Below are 25783 nucleotides of genomic sequence, written 5' to 3' on the forward strand. Positions count from 1 at the left end.
AGGGTGATGGAATTTTTCTGAGGTCAGATTCGGATTCAGCGCAGCAAAAACCTTCGGGTATAGTAGGCCTGGTCTCTGGTTCTGAGAATTGTTGGCCTGTGTAATTTAATGGGAATCAATTTGAGTGCTAGCATTTACTTCATAAGGGCGATACATTTCTGGATCGCATTATCTTGTTTAGCAGAATGGAATATCGCCGTGCTGCCGCGTTGGAGACCCGTATTCGATTTCCACCAGTTGGGCTATTGCAATTTAAAGAAATATAATAGCGCGAAAGAGTTCAGCATCCTATAATAAATAAGTCTGAATTTACATCGTATGCTCGTGTAAAGGATACGTGTGTCATAACCTTGAACGCGACGTGGCGCATATTGGGTTTATTTTTTTTCGTCCGCTAATCTGACTGCACCAATTTTTATTAAATCGTTTGCTAATTCAGTGCGCCGATTTCTCTCGACCTTACTATAGTCCTTTGCTAATATTGCAATCTTCTGTAGATATTAGTGCAAGAAATATAGATTTTTCTTCTACTGAAGTAAGTGGCTATAATAATACATTGCTTGCTGATTTACTACAGAGCTTAGTAAATACTGCAAACCTTTTTTGAAATAAATGTAACATTTTTAAATTTTACTCCAGTGAATTTTGTAGTTTGGCATGCAGTTACTAGTTACTACTCGAAGTAGTAAACATTACAAAGGTTCCGCTATGTCCCTCCATTGCAAACTAAAAATAGTAAAATCTAGTCTGATTTTTAGAAAATATTGCAGCAAAAGGTTTCTCCGTGTAGCGACGCCACTCGCTCAACGATACGTAGCGAAATGAAACATCAACCTAGCAAAATATAAGTAGGTTTATTCGCTGCTCGAGAGTTCCTCTGAAATCCAAAGCTGTGATTTGTCGACGGTCGTCATATTGAAAATCTTAGTTGCTCTGAGTCAATGAGAATTCAAGCCGCCAACAAAGCTATAGAAAAATGCGCCGGAACCTCTTTTTAGGGCTAAAAGCACACTGCGTACAGTCCCATATTAAAGAATATGAACTTAGTAAAGTAACGGAGTTGCGCCATCTATCGGAGATAGAACAAACTACAGCTCTAATCCGGCAACCCCTTCGCCACGCTCCACCAACCATACCATGCAAATTATAACATATTCTTTTATTTATATTTACAGGAAGAATAATTTACATTAACAAACCATTTTATGCAATATAAAAAAACATGAAATAGCGCATGATAAAAAATTCATTATGATTTCTTGATATTGCATTAAATGGTTTGCTTGTGCAAATTATTCTTCCCATAATTCTAAATGAAAAAAATATTTAAACAGAGAAATTAAGCCCAGCACTTGAGTATCACTCCGAACAGATCGGTCTCTTTTTCAATATAAAAGTAAAAGTAATGTTAATATAATCACTCTCTCGTTATTTACATATCCGCCATGTTCCTATATTCCTGATCTTTCCCTTCTACTAAGGTACTATATTAGATGCGAATATGCAACCGTCATTGTGGTTCCCCGCCAAATTCAAAATCGCTAACTTGATACCGAATTTTTAAGAGATGAGTTTTGTTCTAAAACGTTTACATGATATAGATTATTTATTTTAAAATTATACTAAAGCATTTTTATCAACACATAAATTATAAATAAAATTACATGCGACATAATATATAGTATATTTAAATTAGACTATATGATTTTTAACCCACACATTTGCCAAAAAATAATCCTTGCAAAAATTATGATTGTAAACTAAAGTTCACTCAGCTTATAAACAGACGTGCGCTAAAATTATAATCATATGATTTATTAAATAACTAGCAACAAATAATAGACTATAGGTCAAAAACTAATACAATACTTTTCCAAAAGTTTATTATGTTAGCTATTTATATTTCATATCAGTTATATTTTTTATTTGCGTGGGTTAACGTGCGCCATTCTCTAGAAAAAAGGGTCCCTAACCTTACTTTCTTCTGGATCTTATGTCGCTTAAATATATTTAAAAAATGCTCATAGGTAATTTAATTACATATTAACAAAAGCTTCATACCCTAAATATTTAGATTATATTGTTATAGTGAAAAATATGAGTACTTACTTCACATAATCTTGAATTAGAATTTGGTTCCCATTTGTCGCGTCTACAATTTATTATCCATTTTAAAAGTCTTTCTTTTTGTCATAGTGGAAAACGGTACAATTTATATCCAGATTCGCTTCTATTTTGACAAAACGGAGCACTGCAGGAGACCATCTTTCTCATATATTCTAAGCTTAATTTTAATTATAAACTAGGACATGCTTGTCGCATGGTTTCCCGCGAATTTTCTAGGAACCAGAATGACGGTTGCATATTCCTGTCTAATATAGTTCCCTACTTCTATTATACACGCATCAACACAGACGCCACCTAGGAGAGATAGAAGTCACTAAAACTCCCTTACATTTTAGCCTTAAGACTGTACCTAGTGTGGCCAAAAGCAACACGGGACGGAAGTAGTTGCTTGCCTCGGGTAATGAACACTTAATGAACACTTTCATGAAAATTATTTATTCTTTGTTAGTAAAAATGTTCAAATATAATAATACAGTTAATATGATAATAAGTTATTCAATTGTTATAAATAAGTTCACTTTAGTGAACAAGAAAAATCGCAGTAAAACTCGTGTACAGAAGCTATTTTGAAATTATTAATGTATCTTGTCAGAGTACTGATAATGATGCTCCTGTAGATCCTATTGCATAACTTTCGTATGCCTTATTATATTCGCGAAGGTAGCGTCACTTTAGTAATTTAACGGCAATCATGTCGCTGAATGAAAAACTTTTTAAAGTTTCTTCATGATCCCTCGTTTTAAGGTATGTTTAAGGTATGTTACTTTGTTGGCAGCGCCAACAAGTTAACAGTCAATGCTTTTTTTAAAGTTAATAAGATGTTGAATTGATCCAGTTTTTTCTCATTTCGAGTTCTACATTATATTATATTATATTTCTATAAGTATTAATCACATAAAAAAAAACAATGATTTGGTAATTTAATTATTTCTAACATGCTGTATTTCGTCGGCTTTGCCCCTCACCTGAGGGCAAAGCCGTCTGCAGCTTTTTATGAAAATCAAAACATTTAAAGATAAGAAAATATGATGGTTTGCTTCTGTGGTATTTTATGTACTAAAAAATTACCTTTAAAGATGAAAGTTTAGAAACTTTCGCAGAATAATCATAATTTGTGAAATCCTGTGAGTTCGACCTATCGCCAAATTTAGAATATTATTCATAAGAATTTGCAAAATTTATAAAATCAAGTACAAATTTTCCTGCTTAAATCAGGGCCGAAAACATGAATAAATATTGTGTGATTTCTGAGATAAAATTTAATGATTTATACAAATAATTTTCTGGTTATTAATAAAAATGAATAATATTACCATAATTGAAAGATAACAGTTACATTTTCAAAATTCAAAAAGGATGATATATTTGGGCATTATTTTTCAAATTCTCTGATCGGATTCAAACCTCGGCAAAGTGTAGTCCTATTGGATCGCAAATTATAAAACATTTTTTTTCCCATCAAGACCAAGAAGAACTTCTAAGGAACAATTTACTAGTTCTGGCAATTATGTGAATACAATATTTCGAAGAGATGATTTTTCTGGAAAAACTGTTAACTTTGATGCTAGATATTTTTTAAATTTTCTAATAAAATAACTTTAACATATATGCTGATTAACGCTTCATAAAACTTCCAAAGGTTGTTATTATAAGAATAGGTTTTCTGTCGACAACAATTTTTATAAACAAGTCAACAATTCAACAACATAATTGTTATTGTGTTTAGTCATTCTTATGAACTAATTCACAGCATAAACCTCTTTCACTTATAAGGTTCTTCTTTTTGGCCAAATCACTTACTATTCTTATCTTCAGAATTATAATCAGAAAAATATAAGAGAGCAGAATTATAAATTGAACGTAAAGTTAAAAAAGAAAAAAAGTTATTTCATTGGAAAAAATAAGTTCCTGATTGTATAAATATCTTTATTTAAAATTAATAAGCATATTGAAGAGAATAATGCTTCTGAGAGAATTATAATTTAAATTCAAATTTATGTATATCTAATTCAATTTTAATTTACAAAGTGAATAATTAAAAATAATGTGGCTACTTTATAAATAAAATAGTTTTCATCAAAATTTTGCACACAGTGAAGAATCGTGTATGGTATAAAATAAGCCATTTTTGAATATGTTTAAAGGCTTTCAAGTTTTAAAATATTTCCTTGAACACCTAGGGAGACCCAGATTTATAATTTTTCATAAACTACGTTTTAATGTGGGAAAAATATTTAAGATATAAGTAAGTAGAATAAATTAAAATAATAAAAAATTAATTGCGAAACGAGTCTTATTTGAGGAGTAAACGAAACAAATCTGATAAATCCACTCAAGTTATTCTCGCAATATTCGAGGATATATTGTAGCTTGAAACAAATTATTAAAAATGAAAATTGAAATATTCTACTATAATTTTCAGACTGCTGAATAACTTAAATGCAAAAAAAATCTTTTCAATTTAGTAGTGTATTGAAGTTATTAACAAAATAAAAATGGAATTATTCATTTTTGATTATGCAAAGGCATATTTCGCTTATTATTTATATTCTAATGATACAAATGTACATACAATTTCTTTTTTAACTATAAAGTCAGAAGATAATTTTATTTTTGATTACTATATTTTCAATTTAAAAATAAATTTTTATAGCTTCACTAAATTATATATTTTAAGAGAATTAATGAAAATTATTTATATTTATTATGTTCAACAAGTTTTACCTATTTCGATAATAAATCTGCAATCGAAAAATAGAAGAAATTCAGGGATTGAAAAAAAATTCAGAATTATGGGAATATAATTTATATTTAAATTTGATCGCGGTGAATATGAATCATGGTTTTATTAGTTTTTGATAGCTCGTGCTTTTTTGTGTCAATAAACCAAAACTAATCTGATCTTCCCTTATCGTATCCAGTAAAATCTATCCAAATTTTCGGAAATTTTAAATCCCCTGACATCCTTGACGATTTATAAGAATACTTTGGAATTTCTTTAAATTGTTGAAATTCCTTGTAATTCCTAAACCTTCTGTAAAATATTTCATGACCTCTTAAAATGTTTTAAAATCCCGTAAAATCTTTGTTAACATAAGAATATAGATTTTTTGACATGATTGTTTATAATAATTGCTATATAAATAAAAAACTTTAAAAAATGTATCTTTTTGCGAAAGAATTCATTTTTGAAGAATCTATTCAACATAATAAACTAAAAACCTCTACTTAGGGATTTTTGTGGTCGCTGATTACGCATCTGTATTCAGAATTTGGAAATATTTAAATTCAAGATGGTGGATTTAAGATGGCGGTTCCAAAATTTTGAAAAGAGATATGCGAGCTTGAAAATCTGTACTCAGAATTCAAGATGGCGCATTCAAGATGGCGGTTACATAATTTTTAAAAAAGAGATATACGAAATAGAAAATCTATACTCGCGGTTTTTGAAGACGCTGATTACGAATTTGAAGTAACTAAATACAAATCTTAATTAGTAGATCAAATTTAGTTTGCATTGATACGTAAATCTTCGAAATCGTGGATGAGATTTTGAAAAGATTGATTTCAATAATGTAGGCCTTTATGGAATTTCGCAATCTTTTTTAATAACGAATTTAAAATTTGATCAACATTTCAACCGCAATTTTAGTATTAGTGTTGGCCATATTAGATCTATTTTGAAGAATTACGAAAATCTAATCGTAGATCAGCGATCGTAATCAGCGACCCCAAAAACCATCAAGTAGAGATTTTCAAGCTCATATATATCTTTTTTTCAAAATTTTGAAATCGCTATCTTGAATCCGCCATATTGAATGGAAAATTTCGAAATTCTGACTTCAGATTCGAAATCAGTGACTTCAAAAACCCCTGAGTAAAAAATTTCAAGTAAATTCACTGAACAGAAAAAAAGCAACAAAGGGTTAATTCTATACAGTTTTTATATTGCCAAAAAAAAATAAAAATGCTTAGATCCTTGAAATTCTGTGAAATATTTATACATACAACATGATCCCTTTAAAAGTCTTTGAAATTTCTTTAAAATTCAACGCATTTTTTTAAAGTTGTAGGAATCTTTTCAAATCTCTTAAAATGTTGGGTGGGGGAGGATGGTTTAAATCCAATCTACCCCTCCCCTTTCTGACTTCTTCCTAAGTTTTATAAATTCATGTATTTCCACAAAGCAATTAGTAATTTTCCACTCAAGTTAAGTGACTCGAATTTCTATAATTAAAATAGTAGAGTTTGACTAGTAATTATTGTAATTCAAATAATCTTTATTTAGAGAGAACGAATAATCTGAGCAGGCTTCGGACTCAAGACACTATTGACACTATTTGACACTTTTCTTGTGACGATACTGTTGTGTTACAATTTCGAAAAAAATGTTGCTAAAGACGCTATTTTTTTACAATTGCAATTGTCTGCTAATGTCATTGTTTTCTTATTTTTTCTTATAAAATATTTTTGAAGTTCTTCTCTAAATGGCTACAAATTTTCTCAATATCTGATTATGGCATAATGTCCACAGCATCCGTGGTGATTAGGTATTCACTGCTTCGCGAGTTTTTTCAAGATCCTTTTGGTTCTTATGTACTGTCTAAATCTGAGTTAGCGATATGTATATCGCTGATTCAAATCTAGAGAGTAAGGATGTCATTGTCGCCTCTTTGAGAATATACTGTATCTGCAATGATAGCTGTTATGCATTTATGAATTGTGAAAAGATAGGCTATCGATCCTCCTCACTTCTCATATTAAAATTCATAACAAGGGTCTTGGATGCCTTCTCCGATACTTTGTCAGATCGTTCTTCGTCTATTGGACCAACCTAAATGAGTAGAGTAGAACCGGGATAGCAAGCATGTTAGTCAGATACCTTATTTAAGGCTGACAGATATAAATACCAAATCTGTCGATGCAGATGCTTGTATTTGCTTCAGAGAGACTCCTTCAGTGAATTTTCGTCCTCAATACGGCTTTGAGGCACGCTCACGTATGTATAGGTCTCTTCAGTGTCAAGATGTCTAATAAGAATTATACCCAGAAGCTGAGGATGCTTGGGAACGCTAATAATCTATCCTTTCTTCAGATTAATTTAGGCACACCTCTTCGATCCAAAAAGTCCATACAAATCTCTTTTGTATTCTTCTTAACGATATTGAAAGATCTCTGCAGTTTCCTTTCAGCAGAAGCATAGATCTTCAGGTCATCCATATAAAATACATGAGTGTCCTAATGCTCGCTATGATTAGTTGCGCTACAGAGGTATCCAGAAGAATTTCGTAGAGAGAGATACAGGCACAAGTGTTATGCAAAAAATCAAAGGGCTCATGGTATCGCCATAAGACTCTCCTCTGGAAGTTGCCGTTGTTCGTTGTCACGCGATTGTTTCTAAATGAGATAATAAAAGTAGTTTTCCAAAGTGGCGTTAATTTCATATGCATCTCACTATGTACGTGTTAATATTCAACCCTTCCAACACACTGATGATAAATCTTTCAGAGATTGAATCGAAAATTTTCCGGTAGACAATTTAGGCCATTGACAGGACGTGCTGATTGGCTGTTATGTCTCTGCAAATGCCCCTGTTAATCAGCATCTTCCCTCGGCAGCATGCCTTTTTTCGAGCCACGTTGTTGATACATTTCTCTTAACAGAGGCTCAATTCTGCGAAGAATCCACTTCTCTAGGACGGCTGGAAAGATCTTACACAGCGCATTTAAACAAGTTATTGGCCTGTAATTCTCTGGATTGAATAAGTCGCCTTTTTCGGTAGGAGTACAGTGCGTCCTAATACCAGCCACTGTGGAATTGGCGTTCTTCCACCAGAATCTCTTAGTATCATCTCGTCCTGCAGCGGAAAAGTTCTTCGTGCCCCAAATCCTTTTTTCACCTCGTCGACAGTTATTTGATCGACATTCCTCCTTAGATTTTATAAGGTTGTCGTAAAATTCATTAAAGCGGATGATATTATCACAATCCTTTTCCAACTTTTTTTTATTCTTCTCCTCCTAAAGATAACACCCGTATTTTGTCTACAATATGCTGCTTAATTTTGAGCAGCTTTTACTTATTCCGTCTTTGATTGAAGATCCTAGGCTCTCAGTCAAACATTTTAACCCTTTCTTTTAACGGTCTACCAGGTATTAAGTATTCAATCACACACTGGACACGGGACACATTCTGTCTTGTCCATCCAATGCCCTTCTTTAGTTGATGCGAAATTCTTTTAGTCTTTGGCTCCATCTTCGGTTTTAGCCTTCGATTTGAATGAAACATACCTCTTTCAGCACCATAAACTGAAAAATTAATGGTTCAGAGGTCGGACTCTTTCCAGATATCCTCGCGAAGGGAGGTATCCATTTCAGCTAGGTTTAGGGCTTACGAGAATCCTGGATGTTAATGTACCTTCTTATCCGAAAGTCACAATCAGCTCTCAAGAGTGGCCTGTTTCCGTGGTTGGTCTTATTATCACTTCCTTCTCTTCGTTTGCGGTCTGCTCATACATCAGTTGGGGAAACATATCCTCTTTTATAGAGGTAGACGGCTTGTTTTCGGAATGACTGATGCGAAATGTGCTGAAGTTCTAGTAATATGAAGTAATATTATTCGCTTTTTCTGGTGGAAGAAGTTTGGGCACAAACTGAAAAGAACATCACAACCAAAGAGAATAAATCGTCCCTTTTGGTGTAAGTTGTTAAGAAGCATCCTTTGGAGCTCCGAGATTGATACATATCAAGGAAAAGATTTATAGTGGTTTGACTTTAAAAAATTATTTGTTCATACGGAGCAGATGATAAAATGAAGTAATTTTTTGTATTACAGTGAAACTCTTTTATAGCGCCGATTGTGGGGCTGACGATTGGTGGGAACTGACTCATTATGGCCCGCTCCGCTTTTGTTTGTTCAAGCCTGAGTGCTCATCTGTGTGACAAACGCTGGTCCCACGCACCTCGCGCAGCTCTTCTTATACCTACCTGCGGCGCGGCATCATTTCTCGGAAGGGTTATAGAAGGGAGCGCTATAAAAGGGTTTCACTGTATTGAAGAAAACTTCTGCCCTTGAAAGAATCGTGATAAAAAGGTGTTTTTGATTTTGTCACATTTCTTGATAAAAAACGGCCTCGCGTCTTCTGCATTTTCGGGTTTAAAATCCATTATTTATACAAATATCGTAGTTGAATTATGTAAGATTATGTAAAGTAACCAATTAATCATGACTGAAAATTAAAAGACAAGATCGTCATTGATACACTGGTTTTGGTATAATTGTACTGTATTTCAAAGGGTACTTTTTGTCACGCTCATAGGTACTGTTTTCGCGCTCAAAGGGTAACAAATTCAGGATAAATTTATAAGATTTCAGAACAATTCAAGTTACATTCAAAAAAATTGAAATTAATTGGAAAAATGTTATGAAATCCATCCATTCAAGTTCAAGGGATTAAAATAAATGAAAACTTTTAAAAATTACAATTAACTGTAAAAAAATACACGGTAAATTCCAGAAAATTTTTAATCTCTTTAAATCTTTGAAACCCTACTAATTTCTAAAACAAAAAGTGACTAATGACTACAAATCAATTCAAGTTAAATTCAAATAAATTAAACGAAATTGAAACTTTCATGAATCGAAAAGTGAATTTAGAAGAATTTAAAAAAATTTAGGATTTATTGATAAAAATTCAGGGCAAATTTAAAATTAATTGCAAAAAATATTTCAAAATATCTTCAAATCTTCGAAACCCTACGAAATCCGCAATTTCTTGGGAAAAATTCTTTGAAATTCATTGAAATATTAAAATACCTGAAAATTATTTTAAAACTTAGAAATCCCTTGAAATTGTGTATTTCAGTCTTTGTAAGCCTTCAAAGTACTAAAATTAATCCAAAAATTCTGAGAATCTTTTAAAATTTCCTAAAATATTTCCAATCCTTTGATATCTTTTATAAGCACTTGAAACTTTTTAAAGTCTTTCAAAACGCTTGACAATCTTTTACAATACGTAAAGAATGTAGATACTTTTGAATCCCATTAAATAACTGAAGTCAATACAAAATTTATTTGTACTCTTTAAAAATAACCTAAATTATTTAACATCTTTAAAAATTGAAAATTCCAAGGAATTTGAAAAAAAATTAGTTAAAATATTTCAAATCGTTTGATCATTTTATCAATTGATCCTCTGGATCAATTAAATTGAAACTTTTAAAAATCGGAAAAAAATCAATTGAATTTAGTAGAATTCAGTAAATTTAGATAAAGTAAACTGAATTCAAAAAATGCATGCGAATTAATAAAATTCAAGAGAATTCCAAAGACTTTTAGGTAAATTAATAAGAATTCAGGATGAATTCCAATTCTCTTAAAATATTTAAAACGCTACAAAGTGCCTCACATCTTATAAATAAATTCTTTAAAATCCACTAAAATATTATAAAATTCCGTGACATTCTATGATAACATTTCCCGAAATTCTGGAAAATTTATTAAAAGACATTAAGAGTTTTCAAATTCTTAAAATCATTAAAATTTCCGGAAATCTGATAAAATATCGCGAAAATTTTGAAAATGTTTTAAACCCTCATACGTCCTGTAAAATCGTTCCATATATTCAGAAATTATAGAAAATTCTTTATCCTAAAATATCTCGAAAGTTTTAAAATCACTTCAAATTGATGAAATTAATGAAAATTCTTCGAAATCTTAAAAAATCTTCCTAAAATATTTCAAATTAAAAACTCCTAAAAATACCTTAAAAGTTTGAAAACTACCTAAAATCTTAAACATTGCTTTAAATTATTAAAATCTATTAAAAATTATATGAAAAGATAATTTGAAAATTGAATTAATGTATTGAATAAAGTGACTAATCTGATCTTTTTGTTTGAAAAAGTAAATAATAGTGACTCTGCGAAAACCCTTATTATTTTTTGCAAATACTTCTCACAGAAATTAATTACCAAGTCTAGAACATTATTCCTAAAAATCTGTAAAATTTATAAAATCATGTACAAATCTTACTCTTTGAATCTGGGTCAAGAACATGAATAAATATTGTGTGTCTGTTGATATAAAATTAGATAATTTAGACCAATTGTTTTATGTTTACTAATAAAAAGCAAATAACTTTTAATAATATGATCACACTTGAAAGATAATCGTTACATTTTCAAAATTCAAAAATGAGTTTAAATATGGGGCATTATTTTTGAAGTTCCCTGATAGGACTCAACCTTGAGAAAATTTTAGTCTTGTTATATGACAATTTATGCAACAAAATTTTTTTCATAAAAACAAATATTTTTCATGGGTAAGGAGGTGAAATTATTATTATTTTCGGTACCATTAACTTGAGCAATTTGTAATTTTCTGAATATCAATGAAGAAACCTTTATCTTCTACATGGCAAAATTTGAAGATAAACAAATTATTTTTACCTTCATTTATGAAGGTAAAATATTTAATCTATAAAAAATCATTATATGGTAAGAAATTAACGCCTGAGGTGAATTTCGTATTTTTTACTTCTCTGAAATTTCCCTTCCACGACTATACATTTTTTATGATTAATCAGCGCGTAATACTTATTCGTGTCCTGGGTCTAAATTGTATGAGACCTTGGACTTTGAAATCAAATGTTATTTAAATCGCCCAATAAAATAACTAACGTAAGCAGATTGAACACAATCTAAACTTTCAAACGATTGTTATGGCCACAATAGATTTGATCTAAAAAACAATTTTATAAACAAATAAATTTTCAGATGAATAAGCAGACATTCTATGAATTAATCATCTTTGTTTTTAAACATTCTTCTAATCCAATTCACAGTATAGGCTTATTTTACTTTATAAGGTTCTTCTTTTCGGAAAAATAAATCACTATTCTTGTCTGCAGAATTATATTTTGCCGTGAAAAAGAACCTTATAAAATAAAAAAAGGTGAGAAACATTTGTTTTATTCATAAGAATAGAATATTAATAATTATTTTCATATGGTTTCGAATGGCCATGTTTCTGATACTAATATTATTCGTATGATGAAAAGAAGTCACTCAAAAAAAATGGTGCATGTTTAAAAATCTGATTTTTTCATAATAATTTTTATAGCACTGAGGGATGGTGCTCACAATTTATTTATTTATTGAGTGTTTTTAAATACTTAGGAGCTTTAAAATTATCTAGTATTTTTGGAAGCCAAGCAATTTATGCTTGTAAAGTTTAAAAATATAATATTGGAAACTGAAGAAAGGTACGTTTTGAAGTAGTCGCCTTTTTGGATCTTTTCAATATTCTGGATTTTAAGATCTTGCATTTGTTTGAGAAAAAATTATAAAATTTTTGAAGAAAAATTGTTAAGAAATTGTTTCACCTGATGTAAATGTATTACTTTATAAAATAAAAAAAATTAAAGAAAAGGAGAAAGAGGGAACACGATTTTTATTTGAAAAAATAAGTTTCTATTAGTATTGACATGGTATGGAATTTTTTATTTTTATCAACCAAGAATGGACATCGAAGCAAAATAAAAAACTGTTTATCTTTTTGACGTTCAAGATTCACGAAGAAGAATAAATATAATTTAAAGCAAATTTTATTTCCGGAGAAAGCAAACCAAACATGATGAATCCACCCCAGTTAATTTCGCAACATATAAAAATGTATAGTAGCTTGAGGTCAATTCTTAAAAACAAAATTTGAAAGCAGATTTAATAATCTATTCGACTGATAAATAAATTATGTGCGGAAAAAATCACACAGACCCACAAAAAAGTGGTCTGAACTTTACATCTTACTAGGCTACCCTAATGGATTTTTGAGCCGCTGAATCCGAATCCCGCCTCAGAATTTCTCCTAGACCCCAAAATTTTCCCGTAGCCTAGGAAAAATGTGTAAAATCTTGGAAGTTTGAGATTCCGTTAAAGTAATATTTATCCAATTGAAAGTAAATAAAACAAGGTATTTTCTACGTTTTTCGAGTCGCTACGTTGGAATCCAACATTAGAATTTTCTACAGTACCTGAGATTTCCCGGAGGTTTTATGTTTGCAAGGAAAAACTAATATTGTTCCGTATTTTGAGTTGCTGAATTCATATCTGACATAAGAATTTTTCTGTAGTGCCTCAGGATTATTCTAGCCTAGGGGAAAAGTGGAAAAATGATCAAATTTTAAGGTTTCAGGAGGCTAAATTTTTGTACGGAAAAGCTGATATCTTTCCGTATTTCAAGTTGCTGAGTTATATCTGATATTAGAATTTCTCTACAATATCTCAGCATTTCACTAATCTAGGGGAAAAAAGTAAAAGTTAAAAAAACTAGAGATTTCACGGAGGTTTCATTTTTGCTCGGGAAAGCTGGAATTCTTCCGTATTTTGAGTAGCTGAGTTAGAATCCGGAATCAGAATTATCCTACATTGCCTCAGAATTCCACCAACCTCGGGGAAAGAGAGACTGCGAAAACCTATAACATATTTTTTTTTATTTTTTCACCGTTTTTTCTCGATTTGACCTTCAAATGACCTTGAACCTGAAGCGATAGAGTTCAACGGATGCCAGATTCGTAATTAGCGACTGCAAAAACCTATAACGTATTTTTTTGCATTTTTTTACCGTTTTCTCTCGATTTGACCTTCCAATGACCTTGAACCTGACGCGATCAAAGTCAAAGAACGCCAGATTTGTATTCGGCGACCCCGAAAACCATAGTAAACCCGAGCTAACCTCAGAATACATGTTTCAGAGTGTCAAATCTCTCGAAAATACAGTTGGTGGGTAGTGGTGTTTCCTATATTTGTAGGGGGGTGGGGGTGGATGGGGGGTGGAGGGTAGTCCGTTTAGCGTGCAATCGACTCGGGATACTTATAAGATACTACCATGATTTTTTCAGATTTTTTGGTCCAAAAATAAATTAGGCCAAAAACCGGCCTTACCGACCCTCCCCCTTTGAAATATATATAGAGATGATTAATATTAAAAACATTATTTTACAATACTTTGGTAAATTTTATAAATAATGTAGAATTTCAGTCTGTAAATTAACTGAAATCTTACGATATTTGTTTATAAAAATAGACTCAATAGTACGTCGTTGACAAGTATTTTTTTCTGTACTTACAATATCGTTTCTCAAAAGTTATATCTGATGGCTCTTTGAACAAGTTTTTTGATTCACAAGATTTAAGTCTTCGTAATCTAAAATACTCAAAACGTGATGATTGTATAAAAAATTTCACTTATTAAAAAACAGGTCTTTAGTTTCTAATATAAAGATTACTAATTTCAGATTAAACAAATGTTTTAAGAATTTATCAACAGTTGAAATCCCTGAAGATGTTGCTGAAGTTTTAGCATTACGAAACAAATTTGGAGTTCCTTTAAATGTTAAAAGAATGCCTATCAATAGTTTAGTTGCTAATATTGAAAATGCTATCAAAAATATTGAAGAAGATTTCAAATTTAATATTCGAAAAACTGTTATTCAAATAGTCTCAAATCACAGCAACAATAATAAATTTAAAAATTTAGAAAAATCTGTTCAATGAGTTGAAAATTTCCAAAAAAATCATAAAGATTTAATTTTTGTGAAGGCTGATAAAAGTAACTTAACGTAAGTTAAAAGTAAGTAACGTAAGTAAAAAAGTAAAGTAAGTAAGTAAAGTAAGTAAAGTGACTTAAAAGAATATTTTATACAAGAATATTAAAACTAGTATGGTTCCTACTATTGAAAATAAATGTAATGACGTAGCTACTAGATGGGAAAATAAAAGATTAATTAACGATCAATGTGCATACCATTTAAAAACTCACAATAGTGTTTTAGCAAAAGCTCATGCTCTCCCTAAAGTTCACAAACCCAATTTAAGTTGCAGACTAATTGTTTCTACTGTTGCCTCCCCAACTTATAAATTATCAAAGTATATTTCAAATATTTTCAAACCAGTTTCTATAAACACTGACTCATTTGTAAAAAATAGTTGTGAACTTAAAGATTGTTTAAAAAATATAAATGTACCAAAAACCCATGCGATAGTTTCTTTAGATGTTGTGTCCATGTTTAACAGCATCCCACTAGATCTCGCTTTAGATTGCATTGAAGAAAAACTTAATTTAAATCATAACTTGACAAAAATAACTAAAAATGAATTTTTAATAGCTACCAGGACCGTTTTTAATGGTACTGTTTTCTCCTTCAATAATAAATTTTATAAATAAATTTTGGGTTGCCCTATGGGTTCACCGTTATCTCCACTAGTTTCTGATCTAGTTTTACAAGATGTCGAAAAAAGAGCTTTACAATTCTTAGATTTCACACCAATTTTGTACAAACGATATGTCGACGACATTTTAGCCATTATTCATACAGATAAGATTCAAATGCGTTTAATATTATTGAAGATTGTAGAAATTTCACTCATGAATGTGAGATTAATAATGTTATTAACTATCTTGATTTGAAAAATGATAAAAACTCCGAATGGTGATTTATTAACCAATTGGTATAAAAAACCTTCTTGGTCTGGTAGATACTTAAACTATAATTCACATAATTTATTTGGGCGTGAAATTGGTTTAATTAAGAGTTTAGTTGATAGATGTAAAAAATTATCTGACATTCAATTTAGAAAAGAAAATTTAAATCTATTAAAAACAACTTTATTACAGAATAACTATCCTCTTGAGTTTGTAAATGACATCATTACAGAACGCATTCATGAGATTTTCAATAACAGTAATAAAACTAACAAGAAAAGTAATTGGAGTGATACTTACAATAAATTTAATTTAAATGTTACTTTGCCTTACATTCAGGGCCTATCAGAAAGGTTAAGAAATTCACTTAAAAAATTTAATATTAATGTTTATTTTAAAAACACTAATACTTCAGATAATTATTTGATAAAAAGAAAGGACGTCGATTCCATTGAAAATTTATCTGGTGTTATTTATTTAATTAAATGTAAATGTTGTGATAAAGCTTATATAGGTGAAACTAGCAGGAGATTAAAAACTAGAATTGCTGAACATAAAAGAGATTGTGAAGTTGGGAATTTCAACACAGATCTGTCGCAACATTTCAATCATTACTTTGATTTTGATTTTAAAAGTATTAAAATGTTACCTACAGAAAAAAAAACTTATCAACGACGTATTATTGAATCTATTTTTATAAACAAATATCGTAAGATTTTAGTTAATTTACAGTCTGAAATTCTAAATATTAATAAAATTTATCAGAGTATTATAAAATAATGTTTTTAATTTTAATCATCTCTATATGTATATATGTGTATATATGTTTGTTTGCATCTGTTTGCATATACGCATGCTTATGTATGTAGGTGTACATATACACAGTTTTTAAATTTCATTACGTATTCTTCGAGTATTTCTGAAACTGTCAATTTCTATTCGTCCGTCCTAACCTACGCTAATTTGGTTTTCTGTCACTCTATTTCTTAAAAATGTAGTCTAATTGATTGAAGTCTCAGTATTTTTGAGACTTCTAAATGACTCAATTTTAATTTTTAATTTTTTTGTAAGCAATTGATTTAAATGTTATTTTTGACTGAAATTTGATCTGTTTGACAATTTTGAAACATCATCAACTCAGGAAACAATGTATTTTAATCTACGTAATTATTCATCATATTTTTTCAGACTAAAATTACTAATCTTAAATATAATTATTTAGGTTAAGAACCTTTGAAAAAGATACGCATGTGTACCGAAACGTAAGGAGGATTGAAAGGAGCCCAGTGGGCACAAAATTTGGCGACATCTTTACGACGTCGTGGCGACATATTTACGACAACTTTACGACATCCTATGCCCATGTCGTTTCGGTGTCTTTACGATATTCCGTGAAATCACTATTAGGAGTTCAATTGAAGTGTGTGGTACTGCGGTTGTAGGCAAAATGACTGGTGATGCGTGGTGAAATGAAGAAATCCGGATAGCCTTTAGCGAAAAGAAATAAGCGCGAAAATGAAAAGGCTTTTTAAGAAAATGAGAAAGAAAGTAATAGCATAGTGTTAGTCAAAATTACGAACACCAAGAATGAAATATATTATCTGGACGAAGTAAAATATGGTTATAGGGATCATTACATTAAAGTATTCTGAAGTGAAGGTATAGAGCAACATAAATGTGGCATAAAAGTCGATGCGTCGGAAAACCTGGTTAAAAGAATTAGTGTCTCCGAGATTAGGGATATCATTAAGAACTTTAATACTGGTAAGGATACTGGTGTAGATGATATTTACGCTGAGATGATGAAATACGGTGGCAAATATATACCTGACAGGATGTGCGAGTTGATTAATTTGTGTATCGAAATTGAAAAGTTCTCAAGGACTGGTAAAATGCCATCATAGCTACATTATACAAAGGAAAGAAAATATAGATAAAAGAAACCCCCATAATTAAAAGTGAACAGCTTGTTGTGTACCAAAAATAAAATAGATCCAAGAATAGCTATTATTAGGGTAGTGAAAATAATGGATGAACAGATCGGAGAAGTCCAATATTGATTTATTTATTATAAGAATATCATTTACGGATCAGACATTTAGTTCGAGACAAATCATAGAAAAAAGTTTGGTGGTAAACAGAAAAGTTTGTTGTGCATTTGTTGATAGTTTTTTTTTAAAGTGGGTAGGAGTAATTTTTGAAATAGCCTAAAAGAATCCTGAGTCTATAAATGGTTCCTAAAAGTATTAAAAATAATACAAGTGTCAAAAAATGGCTTCTATGAAGATCGAAATGTTAAAACTTTTCATTGTGAACTTTTTTTTGTAAAAAATTTAACAATTTGGTTAAAAATTAATTTTTTTGTTTCAATTGTAATATAAAACATGATATTTTGAAAAAACTGCAAACTGCTTTGCGAAAATTGGTAAATTTATCTAATATTAAATTTAATAAATAAAAGGAGGTTATAAAAAGAACTCAAAATTCTGAGAAGGATTTTACAGGAAAAGTATTATCATTTGAAAATAAAAAACTTTTTCAGACCATGGTAACAGATAGTACCAACTGACAATTTCTCCCCTCAATAATCCATCATACAAATTTGTACAGTAATTAGAACTTTGACAGAGATAACGTTACATCGATAAGGATATGTGTTTCTCGAATGTTTGTTTAAGCTTTAACATAATAATTATACGACTATAAAATATTTTTTTAAATAACCCAGTATTTTTTATTCATAAGGTCGAGTGAGATAGCGACACGGGCTCGTCACATATTCCACGTAGACAGCTTTTTTGGTGGGATATGTAAGAGGGGGATTAAAAAATAAAAAGTCGCTACGTGGTATATAAATAGCCTTCTAGTATATAAATGAAAACGTCTCATAGAAAATTAATTAGTTATCGTAATAACGTATTTCTTGGTTAATCAGTATCATCCAGTATTGGATCTACTGCAATAGAAGATGAAGATCGCCACTGGTACTCTATTCTTCGGCTTAAGCGTTTACCTTCATTCTATTGGTAAATATATTATTCTTCTTATACCATATTTCATATAAGGAAAGTGATCTATAATTTCCGTTTTGGTTATTAAAACAACACGTTCTTTCCGCAAACTGCTCCGACCCAGGTTGCTGATCAATCTCTCTAGCAAGTACACCGGATAATGAGCTTCACAATGTCACAATGTAAAGCTATCTACGCGTCTTTGAATACATCTTTTAATTCACAACTTTTATTATCAAATGGAGCGTATTACGCTATAGTATATAATTGTCGGATTCCTATTTTCAACCTAGTTCACAACAATCTCAGAGATAGAAAGTAATGTTCCTTGGTATACCGAATTATTCTCTCATTCTCAGACCTAATTTTTGGTACCATATGATTCACTATCTACTACTGACAATAGTTCGATTTTGTTTTTAAAATCCCCATGTCCATTTAGAAGATACTAATTTATGTTCCTTGACATGATAAAGTATTCTCTCATTCTGAATGAGACCAAATACTTGGCTACCATGTGATCTACTCCTGACAATAGTTCGAGTCTGTTTTTAAGCGCTCTATTTTCTATCCATCTGGGACATACAAATTAAGTTCCTTGATATGCTGAAGTATTCTCTCATTTCGAATCAGACCAAATACTTGGCTACCATATAGTTCACAATGTAGTCCTGACCATAGTTCGAGTCGGGTTTCAAACTCCCTATTGCCTATTCATACAGGAGATACAAATTTATGTTCCTTAACTTGCTGACCTCTAGCATTCCGAACACTTAGTCCGCATTCATCGCCTGAAACTTTTCCTGATGCATCCGGTAATTGCGTTTTGCAAGTAAAAGTCATGCGTAAAATAATTAGCCAAGTCGTCATAAGATGATGATTTAAAATTAAAAAGTTACGTCGTGGCAAGGCGCTAAGTTCACTAACGTCAGTCCCATCCAACTTCGGTCAATAGAGTGGAAGCATAGGGCCAGAACTAGAGCGGAAAGAGTAAGCTCACTTAAAGTTTTAGATAATATCGTAAATGTTTTAAATTTCAACAAAGGACCCCGTAACACTCCTAGGGGAAAAGTGGTTTCAGTTAATTTGGCTGAATTTTTTATATGTTACGTGTCTCGTCCTTTTAAACAAATGTCTCAACTGGCACAAAGCCCAAAATGAGAAAATCAGGGAATCGAACTTATGGGGTCGAACTAATCCCAGATTCGGATTCAGAGAACCCAAAAAAGTCTAAGAGAACAGGTTTTCTCCAAATCTATGGTTTTCTCTATTTTTACCACTGAATTACATTCATCAAGATGTTCAAGACAAACATTTATACTAAAATAAATTGGGGAAAAAGTTAACTAATGAATAACCGACCGAAATAACTAAAAAAATTATATAGTGAGAATTTCAATAATTGACTATAGTAAAATGAATTTGCGATTTTTTTACTTATTAGACAATTAGTGAAACGCTTAGATTTAATTCTTTCGTGAGTGAATGTCCTTAAGAATATTTAAAAGAAGTAACGATTTGTTTAATTTCAAATAATGACGTTTTTCTCTTCGTTGAATCAAAGAAATCATTAGTTTTACATCCTTTCTCTAATAAAAATTTGTTTGATTTAAGTAAAATACTGGCGAAAATCAAAGAAATAATTCATATAATCTGGTTATTTTAACTAAAGATTCAAGTGGAAAGTTTTAATAAAAGAACACCATTCTGTAAAAATAGAACACGCCCAGCTTTATTGACACTGTAAGAAGGCAATATTCATATTACATCACCTTTTCCAGTGGTGTCTTCATGGGGGGGGGGGGGGGGGGGGGGGGGGACTCCCTGACCCGAAATTCAGGAAACATGTATAATATACATATACTTTACACAGTATGCGCGAGCGTCCCGTCATTAATCCGCCCCCCACTCCCAGGCTACAAAAAATTTTTTTCTGGCTACGGCCTTCATCATCAATACAAGTTACTGTTTCATAATGGAAAAAAAAAGAATTAAGTGAGCACTTAATTTACTTTACCATGCACCATAACATATAAAAAAAATCACATCATTTAAAAACTTTTCAAATGTACAAAATTTTCAAAAGAATTCACCGGATTTCAAAAGACTGCAAAGATTTCCAGAGGGATTCCGCAAGATTTAAATGCAATGTGTATACCAGATTTCCAGAATTGTTAACACCTCTACTCTATATTTATTGGTCATGTGTAGAATAAAATATTAAATACTTTTAAGTAACATTAAATTATTGCGAAGTGATCGACTTTTACATACTGTACAATTTTTATTTTACCACTTTTTGTTTAAACATTCTTTAACTCATAAAGTGAATAATGTTGGAGGCTCTCGGGGTGTTGATATGCAAGATCAGGGCTACGAGGGAAGATATAAAGAGGACTATAGAGCAGATTGAAAATAAGAGGAAGGGAAAAGAGCTGAGGGAGAAAGTAGAAGGATCATAGAGGGAGGTGTGTCGGTAAGGAAGAAAACACAAGTTTAAATAAGGTAGTTGGATGAAGCGCGTGGGAGAAAAGGCTGGAAATATGGCTGGAGAGGGTGGAAGGCAGGCCGGAAATAGAAGTAGGTATCAGGGGGGGGGAGGGGCGAGAAGAAAGATATTTGGGAGATAGCAGAGAATATGATAGAAAAGAATATGGGAGAGTGCAAAAATGAAAAGTAGCAGATATGGGATAGGGAAAGGATATAAACAATGGAGTTGAGAACGAAGAGAAAAGAGAAGGCGGATAGGAGAAATGATAGTATGATAAGAGGATTGAAGATAAAGAGCGGGGAATAAAGGGAAAGGGTGGAAGCGCTGCTACAGAGCATAGGATGGGTTAGATGTAATGTAGGGAAAGTTAGGCTGAATGGGAGAAAGGAGAATAAAGTGGCGGTTGTGGAATTAGAGGGCTGGGAAAAAAAACTTGCGGTAATGCGAATTAGGATAATGGATGATAAAAAATTTAGCCCTTTCGAATATTTGACGGCATCAGACTCTTTGTAAGTATTTAACTATGTTGGATGCTCTAACACATCGTGACTTTACTTAAATTTATTGTAAATCAAATAAGAGGTTGTGATAAAAAATTATTCCTAAACCCCTGATGTATTCACTGGATTTAGTTATGAAATCATGAATTTTAGTTACAGTTTCTCCAGGTTTAATGTCACAGCTGAGTGACTATTTGGAAGTATATTTTAAGTTTTAAGCCACCATTAAAATTTATTTGTTACTAAAGATTCAAATAGCTTCCATAACGCCGAGTTGAGAATAATAGGCCTATAACCTTTATTTTCGGGTTTCAAAATATCGAAAATAAGGAGTTTGTATTTGATTTATTTATTTTCAGAATATTACAAGTATTCTAAACGTAATGATCATCAGTTAGTAAATTAATGGTGGTTGTTAATTTCATGTAACTATCTTTCTTTTTCCTGAAAGTTTTTTTTTTTGACAGAATAAGGAGTCTCTCGTACTCTAAGAGTATTTCGCCATGCACTTTAACGTCTATTTGATTATAGATATTTTTGTTTGAGGGAATTAAATTGATGTTCGATACAGAAGTAAAACCAATGTGAGAACAAGTATCTGAATTGTGTGTAACTAAATTATTTTTTTCTCTATGCATTAAAGTAATTTTTTTTCCTTGCTGTCAGCCTAGTTACAGTTACAGTCTATATAGTTAGCGTTTAAATCGCCAACAATTATACAATTATATTTGTTCTTAAAATGGTTCAAAACTTTATCCACTGTTCGAGTCAAAACCCGATGCCTAGAGTTATGTAACAGGCAATTAGACTAACAGACAGGGGTGCCGAAAGGCATGTTGAGTATCCCTGCAAGAGATCAAATTGATACGCAGGATTTGTGAAAAACATATATTTTCCTGTCTTTTTCTACAACTCCTACATGAGCTCCTGTGGAGAAATCAATAGTCGTTCGTTCTCAGTGGGACGATGGTCGTGGATGCTAAATCCTAGGCTTTAGACCCACTCCGTCGGCTTGCAAGTTCGACATCTGTCTGCCAATCTAGAAGAGCCTCGATGGTTTATGCAATGAACACTAGCTTAGCAAGGAAGTTCTCCACATCCGGAGATTTGTTGGACCAATACCTGTGAAAAAAGGTTTTTTTAAGTACTTAAAATATTTGCCCTAGATTTTTGAACCCATCTTAAGTTGTAGGCTCCCTTCCCGCAACGAAGTAAGTGTGTCAGAGAGTGTAAACGGACAGAAAAACTCCATTTTCATAGTTATTGGTCTTTCGAAAATCTGGTGCGAAAGCTGCGCTAAGGGGACGAAACTTTGATCTAGCGGAATATGCCAGAATACATACTACATTCATTAAAAATAATTAAATTCGCCTCTTTTTATTCCTTCTTACAGAATTAATAAGTTCGCAACCACAACTTGAGCTTGCAGAACCGACTACTTTAAAAGCATTATTTCCTGAATCCAACGGTTTATATTTTCCTCCTATCAAAACATTAGAACATACCATTGCTCAATCCTTCCCTAAATTCCAAACACTAAATGGTCGCCAGTTGTTTGAACCAGTTGCCACTTACTTGAGAAGGGGTGATGTCATATTTGGATATGAGAAAGAAGATGATATTAAACTACTAGGTCCTTTGTTTCACCAACCATATGTTTTGGCCGTATTTAACACAAAAAATCAACGATGGTATATGCTTTCCTTTGATGAATTAGAGAAATTGGGTGCGACCCGCAGTTTGCGACTTGTGCGCGCGCATGATAAGGCTGCTTCTGATGCAAACATCAAATACCTTGAAGCATGCCCAAAAGAAAATCCAAAGGCACACCAAGCAGCAAGCGAAGGAGCATACCTTGCAACGAAGAGGTACGAAGAATCTTTAAGAACACCTTCATTCGACCATAAAGAATGCGCTAGAGCAATCAAGGAACACTACTTTCGAAAATATAATGAAGAATACGAACGTCATGCAGGAGAATCATTAGGAAGAGGCTGGTTCTGTATTTAAATTAATCTGTGGTCTAGTCTTTTGCGTGCTGGCAGGCTTTGTGAGAACTAATATTAAGAAGTATTATACTTGAGTTTTACTGCGATTTTTCTGATGTAATACAGAAAAATTCAAACTCAGGTAATTAAGTTAATAAAAAAAAAAACATTGTAGGTGAATACGAGTACTGATATTTTAAAAGACAAGCGCAGGCGTTGGGGTATAGAATCAGTTGTCTTTTCTTTGGGGGAATATAAAGTCAGAACGGCGCACTAAAGTCAATTTGCTTATAACAATGGCTTATAGCAGTATTAGTTAATGTTAAATGGCAATATTTTTGTTAAATCTCCATTATATCTTTGAGAAAAAAAGAAATGATTCCTGCATTGAATAATATTATTCTTAAATAGGAAAACTGTTATAATAGCCAATATTATATTTAAATATTTAAGATATCGCGCAATAATGACGCTCCAGGTTGATGTGAAAATGTTTTAAAAAATACAATTAGTTTATCTTTTTTTTTGAAATTGTGAAACAATTGTTCTCTTATGTACAATGCTTCCTTACAAGATATGAATTCGTGATGACAAAAAAAATGTAGCACAGCTGAAACATTTACATAATTCATTACCTGCGTGAAGTAACCAAAATACATCTTAGTAAGAACTCTCAAGGTGAAACATAACTTACTGACTCATTTCAAATCTGATATCAAACTAAAAAAATCGATGTTTCTTAAATTATAATGGTAAGGTTAAATTTGTATCCGACTTAAAGCTCAGTAAAATTTGTTCTGATTATTCCTAAAACAAAAACAAAAACAAAAAATAAAACCGAATTTTAGTGCGCTAAAATAAGTATTATTTTAGAAGATTTTGATAAATTTTTTCTATTCCTTTTTGGGATAAAATTTCTAAAATATAGAATAAATAAGTCTGGTAAGTGTATAACTTCATTTATTTTAGGAAGGAGACCAATTTTAAGCTACTATTTATATATTGCATTGTTTTCAATACTCCCTTAAGGGATAAACTTTCAACAAAACAGTTAAATTTTCAAAAGAAACGAAGGAATCTTATGTTCAAATAGGCGAGTGTTTAACAGAACGGTCGACTTTACCTAACCCCGTGGCACTCTGATAATCCGGTAGCCCCTAACACTTTTGTATGCACTAATTGGTCCTCGAGATTAATCTTTTTCGGAAGGTCAAAAAACGCCCCTGATTACGAATATCGTGGGTAGGATTTCGAAATATGGGTCAATTTTTGTTTAAACAATTTTAAAAACAATTTCGTGTTTTATTGACAAAAAAATGTATAAACTCATTTTCAACATGAATGAGCCAAAATAAAACTTTTTTGCATCTTTCACTTTTTTGTATGAGAGACCGTTTGCAATGTACAACACTAAAAACAAATGAATTTGTAACAAAATTGCCATATTTGCACACTGTTACCTCAGAATCTATAATTCAGAAAAATTTAGAACTTGTACACTGAATATATCAATCACTGTCACGCCCAATTAAGAAAATCGATTTTTTCTTATTTTTTTATTAATCTATGACACACAATAAAACTTTTCACTCTCGTAATATTTTTTCCTACGACGAGCCATTATTTATCTACGGCCTTATAAACAATGTATGTTTTATAAACATACCCTTCCCTAAAAGCCACAAGTTTTAAGTTATTAGCGATTACCTTTTTTATATCCTTAATTTTACCATAAAGAATATAATTATCTTGGGAGAGTAAAAAGTTTTATTTTGTGCCATGGATTAATAAAAAATTAAGAAAAAATTGATTTTCTTCTTTGAGCGTTTTTGTTAATAACAATAGTTTTAAACAATAAGGTTCAGATATCGAAAATGCTACCCAAGATAATTACATTCTTGATAGTAAAATTATTGGCCCCTTGCGGCCAATAGTGGCCCCTTGCGGCGTCATGCGGAAAATCCGAACGAGCCCAGATCGGAACTCAGGAATAAGTTGTGCAATTTCTGCGCGGGTAAGGGAGGCGCTGGCTGTTCTTTTAGGCCGAAAAAAATTCAAATGCATTGGAAACGATTTATCAATGTGAACTTATGTGCTTTTTGATAATAAAAACATACTTTTTCGATTTTTTGCTTTAGAATTCGGTTTTAAGGGTTTTAGACTGAAAATAAAGCAAGGTTTTTCTTG

The sequence above is a fragment of the Belonocnema kinseyi genome, chromosome 1, assembly GCF_010883055.1.
Source record: "Belonocnema kinseyi isolate 2016_QV_RU_SX_M_011 chromosome 1, B_treatae_v1, whole genome shotgun sequence".
Classification (NCBI taxonomy): Eukaryota; Metazoa; Arthropoda; class Insecta; order Hymenoptera; family Cynipidae; genus Belonocnema; species Belonocnema kinseyi.